General features: G+C 52.6%; 4 non-coding genes across 4 annotated transcripts; 1 reads left to right on the top strand and 3 right to left on the bottom strand.

The window, feature by feature from the left end:
• Positions 1 to 292: 292 nt before the first annotated feature.
• Positions 293 to 364, bottom strand: TRNAH-GUG (transfer RNA histidin (anticodon GUG)). Its single transcript has one exon. It is a non-coding gene; the product is annotated as a tRNA-His (tRNA).
• Positions 365 to 1903: 1539 nt separating this feature from the next.
• On the bottom strand, positions 1904 to 1975 carry TRNAG-CCC (transfer RNA glycine (anticodon CCC)). Its single transcript has one exon. It is a non-coding gene; the product is annotated as a tRNA-Gly (tRNA).
• Positions 1976 to 2800: 825 nt separating this feature from the next.
• TRNAL-CAA (transfer RNA leucine (anticodon CAA)) lies at positions 2801 to 2882 on the top strand. Its single transcript has one exon. It is a non-coding gene; the product is annotated as a tRNA-Leu (tRNA).
• A 1391-nt stretch (positions 2883 to 4273) lies between these two features.
• Positions 4274 to 4345, bottom strand: TRNAH-GUG (transfer RNA histidin (anticodon GUG)). The gene has a single exon. It is a non-coding gene; the product is annotated as a tRNA-His (tRNA).
• Positions 4346 to 6000: the final 1655 nt, after the last annotated feature.

The following is a 6000-nucleotide window of genomic DNA, read 5'->3' as shown; positions in this document are numbered from 1 at the left end:
ACAAAGCTTCCACCAGACAGACACTGTGTTTTCCAGGCCCATTCCTGTGGCTATGGGCTTAGAACCACAGAATCCTGGGGCTGGAAGGGACCTCAGGAGATCATTGAGTTCAGCCTCCTCCCCAAAGCAGGAGCAACCCCAACTAAATCATCCCAGCCAGGGCTTTGTCAAGCCAGCGCTTAAAAACCTCCAGGGATGGAGATTTCACCACCTCTTCAGGTGACACATTGCAGTGCTTCACCGCCCTTTTGAGGAAAATAAAAGCAGTACCAGCCCTGTGCTGGGCTATTACTGCCATGACCTGGATTCGAACCAAGGTTTCTGCAACCACAGCGCAGAGTACTAACCACTGTACGATCATGGCCAGCTGGGGAAGCATTTTAGTGAGCTTTCCTTTCTAGGGCATGTAGCTTTTGTCTGGCCCTGTCGACTTGTTTTTTTACTTCTCCTGGTAGGTAATTCAGGTTTATGAACATTTGGTAAAGTTCTTGTAGTTTTTGGTCTCTGTCAGTTGGACCAGAGCAAATGCGATTGTACCTAAGAGCTTGAGTGTAAACAATGGATCTAGCCACGTGTGCAGGATGGAAACTAGAAGGGTGTAGATAAGTATAGCGATCAGTAGGTTTTCGGTACAGTGTGGTACCGATCAGGCCATCCTGCCGCTCCTACCTGAGTAAGGAGCGCTGTGCAGTGAGGGCTGGTAGCTCTGGGAGGCTGGGTCCAGGGATGTCCAACCCTCACCTGCTCTGCTTTCTTCCTCATTGTTTTTTTTTTCCCTTTCATGAAACTTTAACACTTGAGGGACAGTGGGGAATAACAGCCGAAAAGGATCTGGGAGTTGGAGTGGACGAGATGCTGGACGAGAGTCAACAGTGTGCCCTTGTAGCCAAGAAAGCTAATGGCATATTAGGTTGCGTCAAGAGGAGCGTTGCCAGTAGATCCAGAGAACTGATTATTCCTCTTTATTCGGCTTTGGTGAGGCCGCATCTGGAGGACTGTGTCCAGTTCTGGGCCCCCTTTTAGAGGAAGGATGTGGATACACTGGAGGGGGTCCAGCGGAGGGCGACCAAAATAATTCGGGGGCTGGAGCAAATGACTTTTGAAGAAAGGTTGAGGGAATTGGGACTGTTTAGTCTGCAGAAGAAAAGACTGAGGGGGGACTTGATAAGAGCCTTCAACTTACTGATGGGAGGCTGGAGAGAGGCTGTTCACAGTGGTCACGGATGGCAGAACACAGAACAATGGACTCAAGTTGCGGTTGGGAAGGTCCAGGTTGAACATTAGGAAAAACTTTTTCCACTCGGAGGGTGGTGAAGCATTGGAATGGTCTCCCCAGGGAAGTCGTGGAGTCTCCATCCCTGCAGGTGTTTAAGTCTCGCCTTGACAAAGCCCTGGCAGGGCTGATCTGGTGGGTTTGGTCCTGCTCCAAGCAGGGGGCTGGACTCGATGATTTTTTTAGGTCTCTTCCAGCTCTTTTGTTCTACGATTCTGTGATTCTACGACCACACACGCTCAGAGCCTCCTACACTCACACCTTTACCCAGATGAACCCCCACTGCTCTTAGTGACAGCTCTGTGGGAAGCTTTACGATATATTTCAACAACAGAGAACAATTTTTCTCTTCTGAGCTGTGAAAACTTCGTCTTTCTAAGGCTACGTCTGCACAAGCCAAACACTTCGAAATGGCCATGCAAATGGTCATTAACAAAATGGCCCACTGCATTAAAGTGCCGGCTGACAGCTCAGCAGCTCCAGCTCGAGCAAGAGTTTATCAGGTTCACACTGGTGTGCCAGTTCGAGGGGACTGTAACTGCGCCTGCTGAGTCGCATGGGAGGGAAACATCCCTGTTGTCCAGTTCCAACAGAGCACTTGCTGGGGGAAGAGGAAGTAAGAAGCAAAGCTGTGCTAGCTGGGAATTGAACCCAGGCCAACTGCATGGGAAGCAGCCATGCTAACCACTACACCACCAGCACCTCTTTTGGGGGGAGGGGGGCTAAATGGGCAACATGCAGAAATATGAATTACTGAGCATGTGGTTTCCACCCCACCCCAGTTCTTTTTTCATTAGTTGTAGGCATCCTTCGATCCCAAGGGATCCTGGGTTTGCGCCCCAGCTGGACTGATTCGCGCAGTGTCTCCTGTGGCTGTGCAGTCCAAGGCGGGAGTGGCAGTCCTTTCCGCACAGTGAGCAGCAGGAGGCAGACGTCGCTCTGGTGTCACGGGCACGGACCTCTCTGAGGGCTCTCCTGCCTTCCGCTTCCTTCACCAAGGTAGTTTCATACATAACAAGCGCTTCCTTCACTCCCTGTTTCCAGACATGCCTGTCTGAGGCGAGCGAATGCCAGGTGTTCGCACTGATAGAGAGAGCACTGAGGTCACACTTGCACGTGTCCTTGTAGCGCAATTGAGGTCGCCCTTTCGGCCTCTTTCCAGACGCCAGTTGGCCGAAGAGGAGGTGCTTCGGTATTCGGCCATCCGCCATGCGTGAGACATGGCCCAGCCAGCGCATACGCCTCTGTTTGAGAAGGGTGACCATGGAGGCGGCGCCCTCTCAAGCACTGCGCTACTGGGGACCTTGTCCTGCCATGAGATACCGAGTATGCGCCTAAGGCAGCGCATGTGGAATGTGTTGAGCCGCTGCTCCTGTTTTGAGTGCAAAGTCCATGTTTCACCGGCGTACAGCAGTGTGCTCAAAACACAGCTATCAAGTGACAAGTTGCCCCAGGGCCAGTGAGCCTCCTTCTCCCCCACCGAGCATTCACCAGGGTCTCTGGCCTTCAGGAAAAAGCAACCTTGGAGCTGCGATGGCCGAGTGGTTAAGGCGTTGGACTCAAAATCCAATAGGGTTTCCCTGTGCAGGTTCAAATCCTGCTCACAGCGAGGGCTGTGTTTTAGCCACATCCTGGAACCAGGACAATACAGCAGCACACACCCTCAGACACTGCCCAGGGGCTGTCTGTGACCAGTGTGTGTAAGAGGGCTGGGGAGACTGTGGTTGGGTCACTGCTCTGGCTGCTGCTGGGCCCAGCTGAAGGCTCAGCAGGTGGGTTTGGCAGTGCCCATGCACATAACCCTGAGGCTTCCAGGTTACATGTTGGGCAGCTTGTGGCTGGGACAGAGGAAACACAAGCCACATGGCACCAGGAAGGTCAGAGGGAGGCTGCATCTATCCCAGGTTCCTGCTCCTCCCCTCTGGGGTCACCTTTCGACAAGCAGAGCTCTGAGAAAAGCACTGAATGACCTGCCCCAGCTGGGGGTGTGCTGCAGAGGGAATATCAGGCCTGCAAACTCCCCAGCACGGCGTGGATGAAGGCTTCTGAAGGCTTTGTATGTCTGTGACCTGCCTTGTAACACCTGCCGTCCTCTTCATGTGCATTCTCTTGATCACAAACTTTTGTTTCCCACACTGCAGGGGTGAGCGGCAAGGGGCCTATTGGGGTCAGAAGAGCGCTGTGTACATGCGAGTGGGGAGTTTAAATCACTTCTCACTGCACCAGAGCCTTCAGCAGGAGAGACACGGCATTTCCAGGGAGCGCTGCCCCAGGCTCACAAGATCACACCAGCATCAGGACTCCAGGGAGCTCTGGGCACACTGCCAAGTTCCAGCGCACCAACCGATTGCCTGAACCCTTCCATCTGGCTGGGCCAAAGACCTGGCTCCACCAGGCGCCAGTCACCCCACTCACTCTCGTGCAGAACAGGAGAGGGAAGCAGCTCAGAGAGCTTTAGGGCTGTGCCTCAGTAAGGCAGCCCCAGGAGGTGCCTCTGACATTGAACTCAGACTGCAGGAAGCAGAGCCCTGAACAATGGCTCCAGACCTCCCCACCTGCCCCTCACCCTTTGGGGCTGGCTGGCATTGCCCTCTGGACACCTCTCACCCTCAGCTGGCAGCATGGACTGTGTCCTCATTGCTTCTCTGCAGATCCTGTGTCTCCCAGGACTCCCTCGTTCTGCCCGGGGCTTTCTCAGCACCTGGCCCCACAAAGCTTCCACCAGACAGACACTGTGTTTTCCAGGCCCATTCCTGTGGCTATGGGCTTAGAACCACAGAATCCTGGGGCTGGAAGGGACCTCAGGAGATCATTGAGTTCAGCCTCCTCCCCAAAGCAGGAGCAACCCCAACTAAATCATCCCAGCCAGGGCTTTGTCAAGCCAGCGCTTAAAACCTCCAGGGATGGAGATTTCACCATTTCTTCAGGTAACGCATTGCAGTGCTTCACTGCCCTTTAGGGGAAAATAAAAGCAGTACCAGCCCTGTGCTGGGCTATCACTGCCATGACTTGGATTTGAACCAAGGTTTCTGCAGCCACAGTGCAGAGTACTAACCACTGTACGATCATGGCCAGTTGGGGAAACTTTCTGGTGAGTTTTCCTTTCTAGGGCATCACCCCACAGTCTGGGACCTGGGCCACTGCTCCAGCTGCAGGCAGGACTCTTTGGGCTCCTGGGGCACAAGGCAAATTAACAGCCAGCTGCCCAGAGAAGGGCTTGAGCCCAGCACTGCCAGATAAAGAGCCTGATGCTCATCCAACTCGTGCTGGTAAAAGGGGCTTTTCCTTTTGGCCCTTGACACAAGTGCCATCAGGGCAGCATTAGAGGAATGTACAATGTTCAAGAAGACCACATTGGAAAAGGCTGGGGGAGTTGCCTCAGGTGGGAAGCAGATGGTTCTGTCTTTTGCTGCGCTTTTACATAACAGCTGTTCTCTGTGCTAGAAAGTGCCTCATTCTCCTGGAAAGAGAGAACCCTCTGGCTTCTTTTACAATGTGTCTCCTTTGACACAGATAGGCTACGTCTACACGTGAAGCCTACATTGAAGTAGCCTATTTCGATGTGGCGACATCGAAATAGGCTATTTCGAGGAATAACGTCTACACGTCCTCCAGGGCTGGAAATGTCGATGTTCAACATCGACGTTGCGCAGCACCACATCGAAATAGGCGCAGCGAGGGAACATCTACACGCCAAGGGAGCCCACATCGAAATCAGGGTGCCAGGCACAGCTGCAGACAGGGTCACAGGGTGGACTCAACAGCAAGCCTCTCCCTTAAAGGGCCCCTCCCAGACACAGTTGCACGAAACAGCACAAGATACACAGAGCCAACCACTGGTTGCAGACCCTGTGCATGCAGCATGGATCCCCATCTGCAGCAGCAGCAGCCAGAAGCCCTGGGCTAAGGGCTGCTGCACACAGTGACCATAGAGCCCCTCAGGGGCTGGAGAGAGAGCGTCTCTCAACCCCCCAGCTGATGGCCGCCATGGTGGACCCCACTATTTCAAAGTTGCAGGACGTGCAACGACTACACGGTCCCTACTTCAACGTTCAACGTCCAAGTAGGGCGCTATTCCCATCCCCTCATGGGGTTAGTGGCTTCGTCGTCTCGCCGCCTAACGTCGACGTTAATATCAAAATAGCACCCAACAGGTGTAGCCGTGACAGGCGCTATTTCGGAGTTAGTGCCGCTACTTTAAAGTAATGTGCACGTGTAAACACAACTACAGAGCCCTCAGCCTACTACCTATCCACCCTGCTCCTCCAGAATACAGTGACCCACAGCTTAAAAGGGCAAAAATTATACAGCAGACAAAAAGTTCAATAAAATCACAGAACCATCCACACAGCACAACAAGTACATTTAGAAAAAAAAAGTATTACACAGCAAGAAACATTAAAAAACATATACATAAAACTAAAACTGTTAATACAAATCAACCACAAACTGGATAAAAACTCTGACAAGTCTCTCTGCACAGACATTTTAAGAAAGAAACAAAAAAAAAAGACAAGCAAAGAATGGATTATGAACCAAACTGGCTGAAGGAGCTGGGGGGGTGGGAAAGCAAGTTCTTCTCACATCACAGTGATGACACAGACAATCCACAAAGCCTCCCCTTTGTGCAGCCCATTGCCCAGAGGTGCTTCCAGCCGAATTTCACCACCAGAACCAGAGGCTCCAGGAGCAAAGGCAGCTGGTGGATGAGGGACTCTGGACACACC

Source organism: Carettochelys insculpta, chromosome 7 (assembly GCF_033958435.1).
Source record: "Carettochelys insculpta isolate YL-2023 chromosome 7, ASM3395843v1, whole genome shotgun sequence".
Lineage (NCBI taxonomy): Eukaryota > Metazoa > Chordata > Testudines > Carettochelyidae > Carettochelys > Carettochelys insculpta.
This window is presented reverse-complemented; position numbering and strand designations above follow the sequence as displayed.